Source organism: Spermophilus citellus (genome assembly GCF_964194105.1).
Source record: "Spermophilus citellus genome assembly, chromosome: 10".
Classification (NCBI taxonomy): domain Eukaryota; kingdom Metazoa; phylum Chordata; class Mammalia; order Rodentia; family Sciuridae; genus Spermophilus; species Spermophilus citellus.
The window spans coordinates 51009558-51033135 of record NC_138197.1 but is presented as its reverse complement, the minus strand read 5'-3'; the positions used below and the strand labels follow the sequence as shown (position 1 = coordinate 51033135).

Here is a 23578-nt window from a genome sequence, read left to right as displayed (position 1 = left end):
AGATTCCATTTGTGTGTGGGAAAGTAGTGGTTCAGCAACACCAGGCGGCTCTATGATGCTAAAACAGCAACGCAACACTCATTAGGAACCCAGGTTTCGTCTTATAAATCCCTTGCGGTACAAGGACTCGCATTCAAAGCCCACGTTCCTTAAAGTTGACGCGTATCAGGCTTTCTGCGATTTGCCCTCTCAAAGTTTCTAGTTTGCAGAATGGAATTACTTTGAAAGTCCCCTCTTCTAGACTCCCCAAGAGGCTTGGCGACAGGGGGGAAAGGGGACGCACGACGGTCATCGTTCAAACAAAAATTTAAAACCTATAAACCAATCACTTCTTTTTCGGAGAAGAAAAGAAGCGTTCACCCATCCGCCACCCGGCCGGGCGAGTATCCGATTTCCATCTGGAGGAAAAAAAATATATTAAAAAGCCAGACATACATTTCCCTTCCCAACAAAAGTGGCCTCTAAACTCCCTTGCCAAGGACACTGGGAGGAAGCAGAAAAGCCACGAACAAGCCCGTACTTTTTGGTCCGAGGCGCGTGTGTGCCTCGGAGAGAAGGCGCAAAGGGTGACACACCGGGGAAAAGGTGAACCAGGAGGAGGTGGGGAGCCCGCGGCGGGACGGGGTGGGGGCGGGCGGACGAAGGGACCCACCGTGCGGCCAGAGTGGAGAGGGGGCGGGGAAGGGGCAGCCCCGAGGCTCCAGGAGCAGAGGGAGGGTCCCAGGCTCCTGCCCAGAAATCGCCGCCTCCAAGTAAAGTTAATACTTACTCAGTTTCGCAACTGCGCCGCTCCCGCAGGCCGGCCGGCGGCTGGGGACTCGGCGGCGCTGGGGACACGGCGGCGCCCGGAGCCCGGCGGCTGCCCAGTGCCAGTCCCCGCGCCGCCCAGCCCGGCGTTCCCCCGGCACGCGTCCCGCAGCGGCGGGAGGCCCCGGCCCCGCGGCGCGCCCTCTCCGCGCACCTCCGCGGCCGGCTAGGTGAGTGTGGACGCCACCCGCAGGGGTGCCGGGTGCGCGAGCGCGCAGGCAGCAGCCGTCCCCAGCGCCGCCGCCGCGCTGCGGGTGGGCGGGCGAGGCTCGACGAGGAACAGCGCGGCGGGCGCTGCGCTGGGCGCCGGACGAGTGCAGGCGGCCGAGTCGGCGGCCGGCTCGCTCCCGCGGCTGGTGCCTCTGGGCTGGGGGCCGGGCCGGGGGCCGGGCCGGGCCGGGCCGGGCGGCCGGGCGGCTCCGCCCCTTCGCCGGGTCGCGGGCTGAGCGCGCGAGAGGAGCGGCGCGGGGGCGCCCCCCTCGGCCGGGCGCTCGGGTTACAGCCGCGGCCGCCCGGCTCCCCCGCCCGCGCCTCGGCCGCCCGCCTGCGCCGGGCGAGACTGTGTAACGGAACTGGGACGCCAGCGCTGCATTGTGGGAGCTTTCGGGCGGCGGGGGAGCGCGGCGCGGCCCTCGGGCACACTCGGGCCAGACTCCAACGGCCCCTCGCGCGTTCCCTGCCGCTGTGCGGCCCGCCGCGCGCAGAGGCCTGCGGACCCGAAAGCCAGACGCCATGAGGTGACCAGCGTCTCGGTGACGCTTGCAGGAGCAAAATCTTCCATAGCCCAGGGCTGAGACTTGTAAAACTGCCCTCTAGGGTGACCCGGGAAAGTAGGAGGCCTTTTCCGCAGACGGGGGGTGGGGGGGGGAGAGGGTTCATCTGGAGTAGCTGTGATTCAGCGTCCCCCTTTGCAGCAGGCAGTGACTGAGGCAGGGAACGAAAAAACAAGCGAATGAATCACTTATGAGTAACAAAAGTTTAGAAAGGCTAGGCACCGATTCAGAAAATGCCCCCCCCCCCCGCGCCACTGCACACAGGCCTTTAAAAATAGCCGATAATCAGGGAAGGAAATCGCTACTTTTGGAAGTGCAGTGCAGACCTATATGTTGTTTTCTGTTTTCACTCTTCACCTTTTTAAATTTAATGTCATGGAGTAACGCTAGCCATTGGACAAAAATGAAGTCTTTGGTCCAGGCTTTGCTCACACATCCCCATAACTCTGCAACAGCTATTAATATGAAAGGAGATGGGCGCAGATAATGGAAGAGATGCAAGAAAGTGCTCCATTTATAAAATGCCCCCTTTAATTTCAGACACCAGCTTTTTATCGTCAAAACAAGGATATTAAATTTGAAGCACAACTTGTTACACCTCATGTGATTCGGGACCTGATTGTTTTGACCCTTTGTTTCTTGGTTTTTGACCTTTTGTTACTCAAGAGCTCCTTTTTTTTTTTTTTTTTCCTCTGCCTTGCAGGTGGGTTGAGGAGGGAGCTCTGGTAAGACTAAAATTTGGCAAGTCAACAAACATTTGGTAGATTTGTGGAGGAGAAAAACTCTCCATCATTCCAGATCAAAACCTGAGGGAATATGACTTAAGGTGAATCTATAGGGCATGGATCCTTCCTTAACTCTACTAGAATCTTTTGGAAGGAGTTGTTTAGCCTTAAGGTAAAATATGTCCTCCAGTAGCCTTGTCAGCCTTCACTCTACAAACAGTATCAGCCACTGTCTGATTGTCAACTAATGGAAAAACTTTATGCTCATCTTATTCTGCTCTTTGTGGCATTTGCCAATGTTATCTCTTCTTCTTAGAACTTCTCTTGCTTTAAAAGTCATCACTCTTTTGTGGAAGTCTTAAAACATGGATGAGTGATAGCAGGCAGAATTGTGACTATTAGGATGTAAGATTTTATAGAGTAGCTAGACCTTAATCTGTTTTTTTCTTGGTTACCAGGAAGGATCCCCACTTCAGTTTTATCACACATCCAGAGGTGAACAAGTTGACTGACTGGTGACAATCAACTCCCATTTGACCAGCATTTAGTAGGATTAAGTTTACTATGATTGAATAACTATGTCCACTATTTAGGAGAAGCTCTTACTAAGATTCAGGCACCTGGTGAGGTATCCTTGTTTCCGAAGCAGAGTGTGCCTTATTGGTGGCTGCCAGAGTCACCAAAGTCATGAATTTGCCTCCATCAGTGAAAAATCTCTTCCCTACTTAGTCCTATTTAGTTGCATTCTTTCTTCTGCATATAGTATAATTTAAGGTGTTTTCTTTCTTTCTTTCTTTTTTAGCTGTAATCATGTCCCTGTTAAGGTTTCCTGGGATCACACCAAATGTCTTTCTTTGATGGGATGTGTAAATAACTCTACTTGCAGATTCTAATTATATTCTTGGAAAAAATATGTAACTAGAATGGGTAAGTATTCATACTGTGAAAACACTGTTAATAAAGATTTTATTTTTAAGAAAACAACCTGATAATTTGGATTCATAAGAGATCATTGTAAAGGGAGACAGGCTAAGCTAGAGTGCACTGGGAATGAATCGGAGATGAAGCACCTGGAGATGTACTGCCAAGTATTTAGCAATTTCCTATTACTGTTGTAACAAATTGCCACAAACTTAGTGGCTTCAAACAACAAGAATTTACTGTCTTAAAGTCCTGAAGGTCAGAAGTCTAAAATTAAGGTATGAATTATGTTTCTTCTGGAGGTTGGAGGGGAGATCATTCCCTTGCTTTTCCCAGTTTTTGGATACACCTGCATACCTTGGCTTGTGGCTCCTTCCGTTTCCTCTGTTGTCAAGGCCCAGACTTCCTGTCTCTTTCCTCTCTGCTCTCTCACTTCTATTTTGTGGTGGTGAGAACATCTCTTTCCCTGAGAGTAGAAATTGGTATAGAAGTGTTTTTGATCAGATGTTAGAGACTGAATTGAACTACTTAAAGGAAGAGATGACAGGTGACTTTATTATTTACCAAATCTTCACCAGGGTTACTAGTTTGACTGTAACATTGGTGAAGCAGTGACTTTTTACCTCAGCTAAATCTGTATTCATCCCGTGTCCCATGTAATTGAAACCAAGGTGTTGATACACCAAGAAAGCCTAGTTCATGGGCTTTCTGCAGTTTATAGGGCTAAATCTCTATGCAAATCACTGGCAACTCTTTTATGATGTCCAGGGAGTCATTTTGCCAAGTTTGAGACATATGTTGGTAGACTGGCCTACCAGGCAACAGTAACCTGTAAGATAGGCTTCTGGGAAGCCAGTGATTCCAGGCTTAGTAAGGTCTATGGGACACATTTATGACTCCCATTCTAGACTAGCCAAGATGCTTGTACCCAGACAGAGAATAATCAGTAGGTCAGAATCCACCAAGGGCAAAGTATTGGATACTCCCTTCATGAGGAAGTCCAGGGGGACCATCAAAATTAAAATTTTGACTTGACAAGTGGGTCTATAGTATAAGAAGTAATAAATTATGATTCTTTATTATCTGTCTCTGCCTGTCTTTCTCTCCCTCTCTTCTTCTCCCACTCTGTGTTTCACCCATAATAAATGTACAATTCCCTGACCTCTTAAATGGTCATTCAGGTTTCTCACCACATTTCCTGAAATTGGTGTTTACTTATTGTCATCTCCAACCTCAGCCCTATACCCTGGTTAAAGCCATGGAGCATGTATGTTACACTCATCCACTGAATACCCCATGCCTGACTCAGGGCCTAGTACAGTGCAAAGCTTAACTGGTACTAGTTGAAATAATTAATGAGTGAATAACAATGCAAATTTAATAAACTAATGCTACTTATTTCACCTTACAACTTTCTTTGCTTTTCCTCCTCCTAACATATAACCAATGAAGATTTCCATCCTTTTTTCAATTAATAACATTTTAAAAAATAAACTAAGGTACTGGTATTACAATAATGTGCAGAACATAATCTGGACCTTCACTGAGCTCACAGTCCATCTAAGGAAACATGCTAAGAAAAGGAAAATAAGGCAAGCAATCCTATCTAGTCTACTCTTTTCCTCTCCTTTTTTTTTTCTTTATTAGTAACAGAAATCTGGTTTGTGTCCAGCTGAAAAACTTCACTGTATAACTTTCCTTGAAGATGGAGGTAATTAAGTATAAGCCAATGTCATGTAGGGACTCCCAGAAAAACAACTCTCTGTGTGTTGGTGCTAGGGTAATGCCAAGGCTACCTCAAACTAACTCAAGCCCTATTGCTGCCTGGAACATGGATGAGATAACTGGAACTTTAGCAACAGTCTTGTAGAATTGAGGTTATCTTGAAGCCCAAAGTCATATGCTAGGGAAGATAGCAGGAGGATGAAAAGAGCTATCCTAATAACACCAAAACAACCTGTAAAATTTCTTTTACATGAGAGAAAAATAGTAGATCTCTTAATTAGAGCAAAACACAGTTGCCAACTAATACAATAAATAATTATGGTGACATTAGAGGTATAAAAGGGTGTATATAAACTTTGGGGGGTGTACATTTAAGGAAATGATGAATTTTGCTTGAGGGAAAAGGAGATTGGAAAGGGATTATAGAAAAGATGGCTTAAATGATGAGTAGCTATTCACTTGGTTTGTGTTATGATGTAGATATTAGATGTCCCTCAAAAGTTCATGTGTGAGACAATGCAAGAACATTGAGAGGTTACATGATACGGTTGTGAGAACCTTACTTAACCCAATCAGTGACTTAATCCCCTGATAGGGATTAATTGAGTGGTAACTGAGGATGTTAGGCTGTGGCTGGAGGAAGCATTAGGGGTGTGTGCCTTTGGGGTTTATATTTTGTATCTGGCAAGTGGAGTCTTTCTGCTTCCTGTCAGGGTGTTCTAGCTGCTTTCCTCTGCCACACTCTTCTGCTATGATATTCTGCCTCTCCTCGAGGAATGGAGCTGGCCATCTATAGACTGAGACCACTGAAACTGTGAGCCCCCAAATGAACTTTTCCTTCTGCAAAATTGTTCTTGTTGAGTCTTTTGGTTAGAGCAGCAAAAAAGATGACTCAAATAGCTTGGAAAGAAGGAATTTCAGATCTGATATTTCAGGTCATTTTTGTTGTTGTAAAGTTGGTAAATGAGCAGACAGATAATGATCTTTTTTTGTTTGTTTGTTTTGATTAGAGAAGAATGATGTGATATTAAGCATAGGAAATGATGGGAACTCTTCAGGTCTATGGCAGGAAGAATTTGAAGAAGTATTAATTAAGGAAACTCTAATATTATTTTTTATATCTATTTGCCTTCCTATGATTTTTCCAATTTTGAGAAAAAAATAATATATATCTTCTCCTCTTTATTTCTATGCATTCTAATGTTTAATCACTTTTTCACTTTGTACATGTTGGGTTAGTGAGAGATCTGTCCTGAATTACTAAGCCTTCATTTAGCCACTTTTACTAGTAAGTTTAAAAAAAAAAAAAAGATCATATTTCCTCCTCTTGTCTGTGTATGTATTAAGCAAGTAAATATGGTATTCTTTCCCATTCCTAATGAAAATCTTGTTCTTGTATTGAAACACTGTTATGACCTATAAATATTGTGATGTATTTGGCTAATATGAGGGATTTTTTTTAGAAACAAACTAACAGTTCTCAGATGTATAGAACTTTTTTATTTTAATGATAGTGTCTTTTTAGAAATTAAATTGTAGTTAACAAATAATAAATAAGCTCTTAAAAGACCCTCCAATAATCATCAGATCAGTATAATAAAGTACTGTATAGAAAGAAAGTAAAGCATAAGCTATAAATGGAAACTACAATAGGTTATGCCAAAAGGAATAAATCAAATATGTTTAAAAATAATATTTAAAGTATGGTTGGTTCTTTCTTTAAATTTTAAAAAAAGTTATCCTTTAAAAGGATAACCCCATGAAATTTTAAAAAATCTCAATTCTTTTATTATAGTGTAGGCTGGAAGAATGGATTTAGTTAGCTGAGATGGGGAACTATACCTAGAGCCTATAAGGATAAGAATATTGAAGGAGAATAGTGGATGACATGCCAGCTGTTATGAAATTGCATCTTTGCAAATACATGCGGTAAAATCTGGTCTGTCTAGCATCTTTCAACCTGAACGCCACTCACCAATCTCCCTAGACTACTGCAGTACTATAATTGAGGTTCATAATGATGACCCTGATATAACTTCTGAATCATAGCAGAGAGATTAAATTATGTTCCACTTTAATTTCATGTATTTAATTATATTTTTATTAGTTGCAAACTGGGAAATCTGATCTGTTTTATAATACTGCTAGACTAACTAGAGCTCCTTATCAAGGACCTAGCATCCTCAGTTGCAAAGGTTACACTCAGGGGTGTAAAACAAAAAACAAAACAAAACAAAAAACCCACAAAAATTTATTTTAAATGTGTCAATAATAATAATAATAATAATAATAATAATAATAATTTTGAAGTAATTTAGAGTCATCCAGTCACATTTTTAAGAATTGTAACAAATGTGTTGGTTAATAATAAGTGTCACATGGCTAATTCTTTTAATAAGTATCATAATTCATGTTCTATAGTGAGAAAAATAAGCTTAGAGTATGAGTAGATAAAGCTTCATTTTGAATTTGAGAGAATGTCATCTGTGAGTCAGCCAGACAGCAGATGTAGGCATGGCCCAAGCATATTGTAAATTGAGTTGGTTGTATGTCTAAGTTTGGATTGAGGGTCCTGTCAAGCTCTCTCATCTCACCTTTGGTTTCCCCAGAGATGCATTTGGTGGTTCTGATGACAGTAAGAACCTCTAATACACATATGGATCAAGCATGTGTCTTGGTCATACTCCCTGGAAGCAGAGCCTGAGACAGGGACTCTTTTGCAAGTGACTTGTTGAGAGTATGCTCTCAAGAGAAATTGATTAAGGAAGATATCATGGAACAGGGGGGATAGAGCTAAGTCAGAATATGGTCTCTGCTAGAGACCAGTTTTGGCCTGATCCTGCGGGAAACTCTAGAGTAGGAATTGCACCATCCAGTTGGTCCTCTTGTCACAAGGAGGCCACCCTTTTGTACCCCTCATCAATCACTCATGGGCAGTACGTTAGTATTAATACCTAGGCAAAGAGGGTAGATCTCTGAGAGCAACCAAAACTCATGGGAGCCTAAAATGTGTGCACCAGCTCAAGAAAGGGATCTGGCCAGGGCACCAAGAGTATCTACTTCACATGGAAACACTGTACTATTGTTAACCGCTGTTGACCTGTGAGGAGTCCTTGCTTCCCCAATGTTGAAGAATAACACCAGAGAAGCACGCCGAGGCAAGGTCAGAGTGGAAAATTAGAAGTTTATTAAAGGACAGCAGAAAAGACTTCTCCAGGAGGAAGAAGGGGACCCAAGAGATGGAATCCGTGGAAGTGCGGTTGTGTTTCCCTTTTTATAGTGATGGAATGTAGGTGGGAAGGCCCGAGGGGTGGGACACAGGTGGGCCAAAGAAGTAATCTGGGCACTTTGGAGTCAGCATCTTCAAGTTTGCTGTTCATTAACATTTCTTTGGGATGAGCTATCTTCAAATCTGCTGGGGTTGTTCATTAACATTTCTTTGGGATGGGCTATCTTCAAATCTGTTGGGGCCTGTTTTCTGGACTTCATTAACTTTCTGAGAGTTGCTCAACTTCTCTGGGAATTCATTCTCAACATGGCCTCCATTTTAGATTTCACTGGATATTAGACCTGATTTACCTAACTACACTGACTACCTAATTTTAAATCTGGCTTCACTATGCAGCAGATCAACCTTTAATAATCTTGTAAAAACTGAAATATCCTACTAACAGTACTGCAGGGGCCGAACAACACTAAGGGTCTTGTTTCTAAAGGAAAGTATATTACAAGTAAAATTAGCAAGGAAAGTGAAAGGGTAAAGTTTCTAAGCTGGAAAGCTTGAATTAAAATGTAAAAGATTAGGTATTATTAAGTTCCTCTGTTACACCCAGATTCCTGAGATAGTTAAGACAACGCCCTACTGGCCATTCAGCCTAGGGCCCTGTGCAGTTTGTCACAGGGCCCGAACCAATCAGTTTGAATGTGTACCCAGTTTAGAAGTGACCAATCACCCCTGCCCAGCCTGTTCCCGCCAATGAATGGACTAATCATGTATCAGAGTTGTTGTTCAATTTTCCCGCGCCTCATGATGATTTGTTCTGATGTATGCAAAGCCCCCCACCCTCTCCAAAAAGTGTACTTAAGCTCTGCTTGACCTCTGCTCTGGGCTCTGGGCTGCTGTCCCTTCTTGAGTGAGCACGGAGCCCCAGCGCGCTGGAATGGATCCCCAATAAATCCCCCTTGCCATTGCATGGAGCTAGTCTCGTGTGGTCTCTCCTTCTCCGACGTTTCGCCGGACCCTTACAAAAGGAACATGTCTACTCTTCTAGCAGGGGGCCTGGTACCTTGTTTCTTCCCACCTATTTTTTTGTGCCAAGCAGTAATAGCTGGTCTTGGCTTCTGGGACTGAGGCGAGATACCCAGCAAAGGAACTAAAGATGTTAGGAAAACAGTGGCTAGATATAGTGAATCTGGATTGGGACAAGGGAACACTTGGGTTAAGGTTTACATCTCAGTCCTACATGTCAGTCTCCCCACTGTTTGTTACTCTGCTAATACCCTTTGCAGTAGCCCAAGATTCTTGTCTCTCTTGGCCGCCTCTGCAATTGTACCTCACTCTATTTAGAGACCTCTTCCAAAGCTCTTCACCTAACAAATATTCAACTTCAGCTTCTCTAGCACTTTCTAATAGTTTTCTAATGGTGAGTATGGGAAGTAAGGGAAGTAAGAAAAATCCTTCCCGTGCTTCCCCTTCTAAATTTAGCCCATTAAACCTTGGTCAGACAGGGTGGGTCTTTGTGAAAAACAGAAGCCTTGCAATTGACTGATCTGCATTTCAGGGATGTGCCTGGGAGGTGCTGGGTAAAGCTCTGATATTCACTGTGAGAGTGAAGGAGAAGACTGAGAGCTCCAGAGGGGGAACAGGAGCAGGGACAAGGCAACTGCAGTTACTTCCTTCTCCCCCTACCCCTACAACCTCAGGCCTTTCACCAGCCCCAGACTTTCTGCTAAAGATACCATTTTAGACTAATGAAGATACTTTGACAACTGAGAATGGGTGGCTGTGAGGCAAATGTAGAAAGGTACTGGCAACTATGGGCTTCGAAGGAAGAAAGGAAAGTGGTGTGAGTGTTTATGATTTTACTCTGGGAATGGAAGAGAAATTTCCATTACTAAGGCTACTGTAGAAATAAATGACACCAAGAACTATGATATGGATATTATAATTATTACCACTTTGGCCGGAATTAGAACCACATCTCCTGACACTGCCCTCAGCTAAGCAGGATTTTTAGGGTAGTTTCCACCATTACAGTACTGTATAGCAGTATGGTGTGTGGACACCATGTGGTGCAGTGGAAGCTGGTTAGGACTTTGATGGCGCCATCATCCCTACTGTGCTGCCTTCTAAGAGAGGCTCTTCTCTTCCTGTTGCTCCTCAGTCTCTTAGCGATCCTAGCCTTCCAACCTGTATGGGAGGGGAGCCAACTGATGAAAGAAAATAGAACTTTAAATGAATTCTCATGGCTCTGCTTTTTACTGTCTGGATGACCTTGGACAAGTTGTTTAAGTTCTTTGCCCTTCATTTTCTTATCTGTCAAAAATAAGGGAAGAAAGGAAAGATAATATTAATAGCATAAAAAGAGTTACTGTGAATATCAACTGGAATAATATGCATAAAGCACAATGCCTGGTATGTATTATTATTAAATAATATTTATTATTCTCTGAAGGTACTTTTATCAAAGGAAATAATTATAATTTTCTATTTCACTATACTCTGTGCTAGACATTGTTCTAATTGCTCATATATTAACTTTTTAAATCCTCTCAACCTTATGAGATAAATCATATTATACCTGTGTTATAGATTAGGAGGCCAAGGCATAGAGAGGGTAACTAATTTGCCTCAGGATTCCATCATTTGATAGTAACAGCTGGGATTCAAACCCAGGAAGTCCAGTTTCAAAATCTGCACTGTACCATGTTGTTAAAAAGTGAGGCAAGGTCTGGGGTTGTGGCTCAGTGGTAGAGTGCTTCCCTAGCATGTGAGAGGCACTGGGTTCTGTTCTCAGCACCACATATAAATAAATGAGTAAAATAAGGGTCCATCAACATCTAACAAAAAAATTTAAAAAGTAAGGCAAGAATCAAAGATAATAGAGAATAAGGAATAGAACTGGCTGGCTGGGGTTGTAGCTCAGTGGAAGAGCACTTGCCTAGCATGTGTGAGACACTTGAGTTCGATGGTCAGCACCACCTATAAATAAATAAATGAAACAAAAGTCCATCAACAACTAAAAAACAAAAATAAAAACAAAAAGAATAGAATTGGCTTGGGTGGAGATGAAAAAAATAAGGATGGAATTGCAAATTGAGTGTGCACCTTCAGTGCTTCTGCATGTTCACCTAGCAAAGCAGGTTAACTTCCTACTTTATTTTTGAATGGTTAGTAAGTTTCCAAGTCAATTTCCAATGAAAGTGGGAAAAAGAAGACTATGACTCAGATCACTACATTTTAAAGGACATTCCTAGCAGGCAAGGGACCATCTTGGGAACATGACACAAATTAGCTTTGTGACCCTGCGTAAGTCCCTTTGCCTTCCTGCATGTCTCTAAGATGGAACCATGTATGATAATGGTGTCTTTCCAGCATTGGCTGGCAGATTTAGCTGGCTATCCCAAGTTTCCTCTCTTTTTCCACTGCTCCCTTTATATCCCCTCAAGCCTGTGTATTTATTTCAAGAGGACAGCATTTCCAGGTGGGGTATATTCTTATAACAATGGCTTACAGAAATGTCTCAAATATCGCATCTAGCTCTAACATTTGACTCTGTAAATTCCAAATTAGAATGATTGGTGTCATGGGAAGAAATGAGAAATGGCAAAAATAGATTGCTCTAGCGTCTAATAATGACCTAAAATGCAGTTCAAAATAGACATAAAAAAACCTTCAAAAATTTTAAGTGAGGCTTTAAGATAGATTTGTACTAAGAATATAATGTTTACTAAATATAATCATGCTATATTTTATATTTCATTATATGACTTCACTCCTTTCAATTTAAATACAAGTTATCTGTATGTGAAGTGTTTAAGACCAGAAGTGTTTTAGGTTTTGGATTTTTCAAAAAAGTTGCAAATCATAATGAATTATCTTTGGGATGGTACCCAGGTTTAAACACAAAATTCACTTATGTTTCTTATATACCTTATTAATTTCCTTGTGGTGTAATTTTATACAATATTTTAAAACAATTTTGTGCACAAAAAAAAAGGTTTATGTACATTGAGCCATCAGAAAGCATCAATTAGGCTTTCATGTTGACCTTCAAAAAGTTTTGGATTTGGAAGTCTTTTTGATTTTAGGTTTTCACATTAAGAATGCTTAACCTACATTCATTTCTGAGCACTGATGTTCAAAAATGTTATTTTCTAGTGAGCTCTGTTAGTCACTATAGCTTTATAACCAGTAAATGAATAGAGTCAATAACCTCAGACATAGCTTCATGTCACTTGTCCTTGGGATTCAACATTGCAAATTGCACACACTAATAGAATCATGACAGCATATCAAACTGAAGAAAAAGACTGGACAGTATTCTACAGGTGCTATATGGAAGCCAATAATCAACTCATCCCTGGGTTGTCTTAGAATAATCCAAGAAAAGAAAATATTTTTTTCTTCTCCTTAGGGCATAGATTTTTTTTTTTTTTTAATTTTAGTACTTGATATTCCCTAGGAAAGTACTGGATAAAACAAAAACACTATCATAATCCAGAAATTAATCAAAGAAATAGTTTGTCTCCCTTCTTCTCTTTTGTATTAAAAGAACAATGATGGGGGCTGGGGATGTGGCGCAAGTGGTAGCGCGCTCGCCTGGCATGCGTGCGGCCCGGGTTCGATCCTCAGCACCACATACCAACAAAGATGTTGTGTCCGCCGAGAACTAGAAAATAAATATTAAAAAATTCTCTCTCTCTCTCTCTCTCTCTCTCTCTCTCTCTCTCTCTCTCTCTCTCTCTCTCCCCTCTCTCACTCTATCTTTAAAAAAAAAAAAAAAGAACAATGATGATTGCACTGTGGAAATCCTTGTAGATAAGGGATTTAATCCTATCTGACTGTGCTATACAGCAGCAAATAAAGGTATGAGAAGAGGTTTTAGAGGAAAAAAGTATAAGTTTTAAAAAAAGGCAAGATAAAATAAAATATGGAAGCTAAAATTCCAAGCCTGTGTTGTCAACACCCAAGCCTAATGCTGTGTAGGAAAATACTCAGTGTAGACACAATAGCAGCAAAGGTCAAGGAGGATGATTTTAATTACTCTATTTCTAGTTGTCTAGAGTAGGAAAAGGGATGAAGTGGTAATTTGGAAGAGGAACTCTTATGGTTTAGGCATTAGGTGTCCCTTAAAAGCTCCTGTGTGAGACAATGCAAGAAGGTTCAAAGGTGAAATGATTAGATAACAGGAGTTGCAGCCTCTAAAGTGGATTAGTTCACAGATATGAATTTACTGGGGGGTAACTGCAGGCATGTAGGGTGTGGCTAGAGGAGGTAGATCAAAGGTACCTTTGGGTTTACCTTTTGTCTCTGGTGAGCAGAGCTCTCTCTTTGCTTCCAGTTGCATGTCCTGAGTCGCTTCCCTCCACCATGTCCTTCTTCCATAATATTCTGCCTCACCTTGGGCCCAGAACTACAGAGTCAGCTGACCACAGACTCAATCTCTGAAAATGTGAGCCAAAATAATTTTTTTTCCTTTAAGTTGTTTTTGTTGGATATTTTGGTCACAACACTGCAAAACTGACTAAAAAAGAAATTACTTTGCATCAATATTTTTTATGAGAGCTCAAGAACATCATTTAGAGCTAAGTACATAATTTCAAGGGGATCACTCCCATCCAAGCAGCTTCTAACAGAGGAACCAGTTATCAGATGCCAGTTCAGGGCAGTTTTACATAGGCATGAAGCAATATGCTCCATCCCTGAGTAATTGGAGTCAATAAAATTCCCTGTCACTGCACAACCTGAGCTAAAAAATTAGAATCAGAGCCTGTTGAGCTGGAAGGAGTCTTAGAATTCACGTCATCTAATCCCTTCATTTTACAGTTGAGGAATCAAATCTACAGATGCCTAGTGACATGCTAGCAGCTAATTAGAGTCAGAGTTAAGATTTGAGACAGAATACAGACAAACAATTTTTTTAATGTTTATTTCCTATTACTTTTTTTTAATTGTTGGTTGTTCAAAACATTACATAGTTCTTGACATATCATATTTCACATTTTGATTAAAGTGGGTTATGAACTCCCATTTTTACCCCGTATCCAGATTGCAGAATCACATCAGTTACACTTCCATTGATTTACATATTGCCATACTAGTGTCTGTTGTATTCTGCTGCCTTTCCTATCCTCTACTATCCCCCCTCCCCTCCCCTCCCCTCCCCTCTTCTCTCTCTACCCCCTCTACTGTAATTCATTTCTCCCCCTTGTATTATTTTTCCCTTTCCCCTCACTTCCTCTTGTATGTAATTTTGTATAACCATGAGGGTCTCCTTCCATTTCCATGCAATTTCCCTTCCCTCTCGCTTTCCCTCCCACCTCTTATTCCTGTTTAATGTTAATCTTCTTCTCATGCTCTTCGTCCCTACTCTGTTCTTAGTTACTCTCCTTATATCAAAGAAGACATTTGGCATTTGTTTTTTAGGGATTGACTGGCTTCACTTAGCATAATCTGCTCTAATACCATCCATTTCCCTCCAATTTCTATGATTTTGTCATTTTTTAATGCAGAGTAATACTCCATTGTGTATAGATGCCACATTTTTTTTTATCCATTCATCTATTGAAGGGCATCTAGGTTGGTTCCACAGTCTTTTTTTTTTTTATTGATTATTTATCGCATTACATAGTTCATGATATATCATCTTTCATACATTAGACTCAAATTGTGCTTTGAACTCCCATTTTCACCCCAAATACAGATTGCAGAATCACATCTGTTACATATTCGCATTTTTACATAATGGCATATTAGTGACTGTTGTATTCTGCTACCTTTCCTATCCCCTACTATCCCCCCTCCCCTCCCCTCCCCTCCCATCTTCCCTCTCTACCTCCCCTGCTGTTGTTCAATTCTCTCCCTTTTTTTTTTTTCCCTCCCCCTTGCCCCTCATAACCTCTTATAATTTTATGTATCCTTGAAGGTCTCCTACCATTTCCATATGCTTTCCCTTCTCTCTCCGTTTCTCTCCCCCCATTCGTCTTTGTTTACTGTAGTCTTTTCCTCATGCTCTTTCTTCCTGTTCTGTTCTTAGTTTTTCTCTTTATATCAAAGCAGACATTTGGCATTTGTTTTTTAGGGCTTGGCTAGCTTCGCTTAGCATAATCTGCTCTAATGCCATCCATTTCCCCGCAAATTCTATGATTTTGTCATTTCTTAGTGCTGCATAATACTCCATTGTGTATAGATGCCACATTTTTTTTATCCATTCATCAATTGAAGGGCATCTAGGTTGGTTCCACAGTCTAGCTATTGTGAATTGTGCCGCTATAATCATTGATGCAGCCGTATCCCTATAGTGCGCTCTTTTAAGGTCCTCAGGGAATAGTCCGAGAAGTGCGATAGCTGGGTCAAATGGTGGTTCCATTCCCAGCTTTCCCAGGAATCTCCATACTGCTTTCCAAATTGGCCTCACCATTTTGCAGCCCCACCAGCAGTGTACAAGTGTACCCTTTTCCCCACATCCCCGCCAACACTTGTTGTTGTTTGACTTCATAATGGCTGCCAATCTTACTGGAGTGAGATGGTATCTTAGGGTGGTTTTGATTTGCATTTCTCTGATTGCTAGAGATGGTGAGCATTTTTTCATGTACTTGTTGATTGATTGTATGTCCTCCTCTGAGAAGTGTCTGTTGAGGTCCTTGGCCCATTTGTTAATTGGGTTATTTGTTATCTTATTGTTTAATTTTTTGAGTTCTTTGTACATTCTGGATATTAGGGCTCTATCGGAGGTGTGGGGGGTAAAGATTTGTTCCCAGGATGTAGGCTCTCTATTTACCTCTTTTATTGTTTCTCTTGCTGAGAAAAAACTTTTTAGTTTAATTAAGTCCCATTTGTTTATTCTTGTTGTTAACTCTTGGGCTATGGGTGTCCTATTGAGGAATTTGGAGCCTGACCCCACAATTTGTAGATCGTAGCCAACTTTTTCTTCTATCAGACGCAGTGTCTCTGATTTGATACCTAGCTCCCTGATCCATTTTGAGTTAATTTTTGTGGATGGCGAGAGAAAGGGATTCAATTTCATTTTGTTGCATATGGATTTCCAATTTTCCCAGCACCATTTGTTGAAAATGCTATCCTTCCTCCATTGCATGCTTTTAGCCCCTTTATCAAATATAAGATAGTTGTAACTTTGTGGATTAGTCTCTGTGTCTTCTATTCTGTACCATTGGTCTACCCACCTGTTTTGGTACCAGTACCATGCTGTTTTTGTTACTATTGCTTTGTAGTACAGTTTGACCTCTGGTATCGCTATGCCTCCAGATTCACACTTCCTGCTTAGAATTGCTTTTGCTATTCTGGGTCTTTTGTTTTTCCATATGAATTTCATGATTGCTTTGTCTATTTCTACAAGAAATGCATTTGGGATTTTGATTGGCATCGCATTAAATCTGTAGAGAAGTTTGGGTAATATTGCCATTTTGACGATGTTAGTTCTGCCTATCTATGAACAGGGTACATTTTTCCATCTTCTGAGATCTTCTTCTATCTCTCTCTTTATGGTTCTGTAGTTTTCATTGTATAAATCTTTCACCTCTTTTGTTAGGTTGATTCCCAAGTATCTTATTTTCTTTGAGGATATTGTGAATGGAGTGGTTTTCCTTATTTCCATTTCCGAGGTTTTGTTGCTGATATACAGGAATGCCTTTGATTTATGCGTGTTGATTTTATACCCTGCCACTTTGCTGAATTCATTTATTAACTCTAGCAGCTTCTTTGTAGACTCTTTTGGGTCTGTTAAGTATATTATCATGTCATCCGCAAATAGCGATAGTTTAATTTCTTCTTTTCCTATTTTTATGCCTTTAATTTCTTTTGTCTGTCTAATTGCTCTGGCTAGTACTTCGAGAACTAAATTGAATAGAAGTGGTGATAGAGGGCATCCCTGTCTTGTTCCAGATTTTAGAGGAAATGCCTTCAGTTTTTCTCCGTTTAGGATGATGCTAGCCTGAGGTTTAGCATATACAGCTTTTACAATGTTGAGGTAAGTTCCTGTTATCCCTAGTTTTTCTAGTGTTTTGAACATAAAGGGATGCTGTACTTTGTCAAATGCTTTTTCTGCATCCATCGAGATGATCATGTGGTTCTTGTCTTTAAGTCTATTGATGTGGTGAATAGCATTTATTGATTTCCGTATATTGAACCATCCTTGCATCCCAGGAATGAATCCTACTTGATCATGGTGAACAAGTTTTCTGATATGTTTTTGTATTCGATTCGCCAGAATTTTATTGAGAATTTTTGCATCCAAGTTCATTAGAGATATTGGTCTGTAGTTTTCTTTCTTTGAAGTATCTTTGTCTGGTTTTGGGATCAAAGTGATGTTGGCCTCATAGAATGAATTTGGAAGAGCTCCTTCTTTTTCTATTTCTTGAAATAGCTTGAAAAGTATTGGTATTAATTCTTCTTTGAAGGTTTTGTAGAACTCCGCTGTATAGCCATCTGGTCCAGGGCTTTTCTTAGTTGGTAGTCTTTTGATGGCTTCTTCTATTTCTTCTATTGTTATTGGTCTGTTTAAATTGTGTGTGTCTTCCTGTCTCAATCTGGGCAAATCATATGCCTTAAGAAATTTATCGATATCTTCATTATCTTCTATTTTATTGGAATATAGGGTTTCAAAATACTTTCTAATTATCTTCTGTATTTCTGTAGTGTCTGTTGTGATATTGCCTTTTTCATCCCGTATGTTAGTAATTTGAGTTCTCTCTCTTCTTCTTTTCGTTAGCATGGCTAAGGGCTTGTCTATCTTATTTATTTTTTCAAAGAACCAACTTTTAGTTTTATCTATCTTTTCAATGGTTTCTTTTGTTTCAATTTCGTTGATTTCTGCTCTAATTTTAATTATTTCTTGTCTTCTACTATATTTGCTGTTGTTTTGCTCTTCCTTTTCTAGGTTTTTGAGGTGTTGTGTGAGTTCATTTATCTGTTGGTTTTTTCTTTTTTTGAGGTAAGAACTCCAAGAAATGAATTTCCCTCTTAAAACTGCTTTCATTGTGTCCCATAGATTCTGGTATGTTGTGTCTGTGTTGTCATTTGACTCTAAGAATTTTTTCATCTCCTCCTTTATGTCTTCTACAACCCATTGATCCTTCAATAATATATTGTTCATTTTCCATGTGATGTAGGATTTTTCCTTCCTTCTTTTATCATTGATTTCCAATTTCATTCCATTATGGTCAGATATGGTGCATGGTATTATCTCCACACCCTTATAATTACTAAGAGTTGCCTTATGGCATAATATATGGTCTATCTTTGAGTAGGATCCATGTGCTGCTGAGAAGAACGTGTATCCACTTGATGATGGTTGATATATTCTATATATGTCGGTTAAGTCTAGGTTATTGATTGTGCTGTTGAGTTCTATAGTTTCTTTATTCAGCTTTTGTCTAGAGGATCTGTCTAATGGCGAGAGCGGTGTGTTGAAGTCACCCATAATTATTGTGTTGTGGTCTATTTGACTCTTGAACTTGAGGAGAGTTTGTTTTATGAACGTTGCAGCTCCATTGTTTGGTGCATACAAATTGATGATTGTTATGTCTTGTTGGTGGATGGTTCCTTTTAACAGTATATAGTGACCTTCTTTATCCTTCTTGATTAACTTAGGTTTGAAGTTGATTTTATTCGATATGAGTATGGCCACTCCTGCTTGCTTCCGAGGGCCATATGAGTGGTATGATTTTTCCCAACCTTTTACCTTCAGCCTGTGTATATCTTTTCCTATCATATGAGTCTCCTGAAGGCAGCATATTGTTGGATTTGTTTTTTTGATCCAGGTTACTAGCCTATGTCTCTTGATTGGTGAATTTAGGCCATTAACATTTAAGGTTACAATTGAGATATGATTTGTATTTCCAGTCATGCTTCTTTATTTATTTATTTTAGTTTGGCTAGTTTTGCTTTTTGGTTGTTTTCCTCCCCCTTTACTGAGATACCTCCTGCTGTTAGTTTTGGGCACTATTTATCAAATCCTCTTCTTGTAGTGTTTTGTTCAAAATGCTTTGCAGAGCTGGTTTTCTTGCTGCAAATTCTTTTAGCTTTTGTTTATCATGAAAGATTTTAATTTCATTGTCAAATTTGAAGCTCAATTTTGCTGGATATAGTATTCTTGGTTGGAATCCATTATTTTTCAGCGTTTGAAATACATTATTCCAGGATCTTCTCGCTTTCAAAGTTTGTGATGAGAAATCGGTCGTTAACCTAATTGGTTTACCCCTGAAAGTAATCTGCCTCTTTTCTCTCGTAGCTTTTAATATTCTCTCCTTGTTCTGTACGTTGGCTATCTTCATAATTATATGTCTTGGGGTTGGTCTATTATGGTTTTGAATGTTTGGGGTCCTGTAGGCTTCCAGGATTTGGCAATCCATTCCATCTTTCATCTCTGGGAAGTTTTCTAGAATTATTTCATTTAATATGTTGTCCATTCCTTTGGTTTGAAACTCTGTGCCTTCTTCTATCCCTATGACTCTCAGATTTGGTTTTTTTATGACATCCCATAACTCTTGAATAGATTGTTCGTGGGATTTAAGCATCTTTTCTGTGTTGACTATATTCTTTTCAAGTTGATAAACCTTGTCTTCATTATCTGATGTTCTGACTTCTACTTGATCAAGTCTATTTGTAATATTCTCGTTTGAGTTTTTAATTTGGCTTATAGTTTCCTGCAATTCTAGGATTATTGTTTGATTTTTTTTTAAGATCTCTATCTCCTGGTAGATCTCGTTCTTTGCCATTTGAATTTGTTTGTTTAATTCATTTTCAAAATATACTTTTATTTCTTGGACTTGCTGTCTCATGTCTTCTCTAATATTCCTTTCCATTCGAGTTAGGTATCCCCTGAGTTCTTTCCATATCCCTGTTTCTGAAGTTTCTATGTCCTCTTGTAGAATTGAGTTGTCTTGCATTGTTTGAAATCCTTTTTTCCCTTGTTTTCTCATGTTGTCCACGTTACTTTCCAGTTCTTTTTGATTGTCGTGTTTCTGCTCTCTTCTATAGATTTGTTTTCTTTCTGTATTACTCTGATGTCTCTCCTTTGTGTTGTTGAACTATGCCTGCTAACGTGGATTCTGCTGGGAAGGAATTCCGACGTCCGAGCTCCAGTGACGACACTACTCTGCTATGCCGTGCCCCAGTCTCCTTGCCGGGGTGCCCTAATGGGGGGGTGTGAGTGGACTGTCTCTGTTTGGTTTCAGCACCCGGTCGTGGCAGGCAGGCAGACTCCCGCCGCCCAGTATCTCAGGCCGTGGGCAGGTGATCCATCGCCAGCGGGAGGGCGTTCTCCTACCGCCCAGTTACCCTGGCAGTGGTTGAACTGTCGCCGGCGGGCCTGCAGTTTACAGCTGCCCAGTCACGAGAGCCTTGCCTCTAGTCTCCTGATCTCTCCTGCTAGGCTTGGGTTCTCCTGCTAGACCAGATTTCCCCTCAGTGATGGTTCTCGGCAGTTCAAGCTATACTCTGGGCCTGTTTTGTTGCAATCTGTGGGAGAGTGGCAGTGGATACTTCAGCTCTCTAAGATGGTGGCCGCTGTTTGCCTTTGTTTTGTCCGCTGATGAGAGGGGGGGTTGAGGGTCAGGTGCCTCTAGCTCCCCTTTAGTCTTTATGCAGGCTCACTCTGATACTGCCTCCCCCTGAAAGTCTAGGAGAGATTTTATGCGAAATCCCCCTAAGTTTGGGGGCTGGGCTGGGTCACACACACCTGTTTTGTTGCTGCAATCTGTCGGAGAGTGGCGGTGGGTACTTCAGCCCTCTAAGATGGTGGCCGCTGTTTGCCTTAGCGGAGTGTCCCTTGTGGAGGGCGGGGCCTTACCGGCTTCCTTCCCCGACTGCAATCCCGAACTCAGCCCGGGGGTCAGTGCGGGCTTGGCTGGTGGGATACCACCGTGTCCCAGCCACTTAATTCCCTGCTGACTGGTTAACCCCTTCTCTGCGGCGCCACGCCTTCTGTAGCCTCGGGGCAGGCCGCGCGTATCAGACAGCCTGGATCTCCGGGGTCACACCGTTGGCTTTTGGGATCCCCGGCACTCTATGGTTTTGATTTTTTCTGCTTGCCCCTCCCCCAGCGCTGGCTAGGCAGCTTTTGTTTTGTCCACTGATGGGAGGGGGGGTTGAGCGTCAGGTGCCTCTAGCTCCCCTTTAGTCTTTATGCAGGCTCACTCTGATACTGCCTCCCCCTGAAAGTCTAGGAGAGATTTTATGCGAAATCCCCCTAAGTTTGGGGGCTGGGCTGGGTCACACACACCTGTTTTGTTGCTGCAATCTGTCGGAGAGTGGCGGTGGGTACTTCAGCCCTCTAAGATGGTGGCCGCTGTTTGCCTTAGTGGAGTGTCCCTTGTGGAGGGCGGGGCCTTACCGGCTTCCTTCCCCGACTGCAATCCCGAACTCAGCCCGGGGGTCAGTGCGGGCTTGGCTGGTGGGATACCACCGTGTCCCAGCCACTTAATTCCCTGCTGACTGGTTAACCCCTTCTCTGCGGCGCCACGCCTTCTGTAGCCTCGGGGCAGGCCGCGCGTATCAGACAGCCTGGATCTCCGGGGTCACACCGTTGGCTTTTGGGATCCCCGGCACTCTATGGTTTTGATTTTTTCTGCTTGCCCCTCCCCCAGCGCTGGCTAGGCAGCTTTTGTTTTGTCCACTGATGGGAGGGGGGATTGAGCGTCAGGTGCCTCTAGCTCCCCTTTAGTCTTTATGCAGGCTCACTCTGATACTGCCTCCCCCTGAAAGTCTAGGAGAGATTTTATGCGAAATCCCCCTAAGTTTGGGGGCTGGGCTGGGTCACACACACCTGTTTTGTTGCTGCAATCTGTCGGAGAGTGGCGGTGGGTACTTCAGCCCTCTAAGATGGTGGCCACTGTTTGCCTTAGCGGAGTCGGTTCCACAGTCTTGCTATTGTGAATTGTGCTGCTATGAACATTGATGTAGCAGTGTCCCTGTAGCATGCTCTTTTTAGGTCTTTAGGGAATAGACCGAGAAGGGGAATAGCTGGGTCAAATGGTGGTTCCATTCCCAGCTTTCCAAGAAATCTCCATACTGCTTTCCAAATTGGAAATTTTTTTTAAAAAACCTTCTCTGCTGATATTTGTTTTAAAGTCACATCATTTCCATTCCCTTTCTTGCCGCCTTTTATCAGTTTGTACAATAATTAATGCCTCTGAAACCATAAAAAGGATTTGATTAGATAATTTGCAGCCAGTGTGAGAATTATGTTTATTTTGAAAGGGAGTTTTCAGTTTGGAAGTTAAAGGAATATTTTCTCCATGTTTAGGCTTTAGAGGCTGAGCTCTCTATACCCTTGCAATGGTCATGGTTACCTGTGCCACCATTAGACCAAGTATGTCTTTGGAAGCAGTTTGGGACAATTTCAGAGAAGCCCACATGTCTTGTCTCTGTGAGTACAGAACGTGCAGTTGTCAAGCAAGAAACCAGCATCCCTTGGTGAGTTCTGCAGTCAGTAAGCTGTGAGTAGTCAGTCAGCCTCACAGAGAATAGCCCTCCGAGGTATTTAAGACACTGCTCGACCTCAGATCAAGCTGCTCAAATTTGCCTTTTACTCAAGATCAAGCATCTTCAGAAGTCATGCTGTAAGCAGTAGGGAAACTATCAAGTTGAACTGAAACAGAACAGCTAAAAAGAAGAAAACAAATGTGTACTTGACAGATGCAAAGAGGCTGAGTATTCACTGGGGCCCTTTTTGTTTCCCCTGGACTAATTTAAGAATCTTCTGCCATGAAGCTTGTTCTAGTTTGCATTTCGATATGTTTTCCTTAATATTAAACCATGAACTTTCCATGGGCCAATTAAACAAAAATGAAATAGAGGTCAGTCTCTTCCTGAATTTCTGTCAATTATGAACATTCTTTCTCTACACTTGGTCACCTTCTCACTGTGACCGCCAATCTGAGATCCTCATTGCAGGTAGCAATCAAATTCCTGGTGATTAGACCAGAATAAAAGCTCAATTGCAAGTTGTTCTCATCCATCCCTGGAAGAGATCATGCATATGTGAGTCTTAGTCTCTTTTACTTCCCAAACTGAAATATGTCCCTCCCTCTGCTTCTCTCCCCCTTACATGTACATGTAGACAGGTATATGTGATGCCTTCTCTCTTCCTTTGTCTTTCCTGTTTCTAGAATCCTCCCTTTCTATATTTCTATTCATTATTTTTCTCCCTCCCATATTGTTCCCCAAACTACCTTTAATACAGCTGGTAAATATAAGTATTTGTCTTGTGATAAAATTTGGAGGAAGAAGCAAAGTTGTACATCTTGGTGTTTATTTGAACTAAGAAACTCTGTCTTCTACAGTAAGTTTACTTTGACTACATCAAAGTATTTGTTTCCTGCCCATGCTCTACCTTATCCTTCTGTAATTAAATTTCACTTTCTTTTATAAAATATACCTTAAAA

The 23578-nt window shown here is 41.5% G+C and overlaps 1 long non-coding RNA gene across 1 annotated transcript; it reads left to right on the top strand.

The window, feature by feature from the left end:
* Positions 1-1372: 1372 nt before the first annotated feature.
* On the top strand, positions 1373-23137 carry LOC308658459. Its single transcript, XR_014024170.1, has 3 exons — positions 1373-1544; positions 3108-3232; positions 22438-23137. It is a non-coding gene; the product is annotated as an uncharacterized lncRNA (long non-coding RNA).
* Positions 23138-23578: the final 441 nt, after the last annotated feature.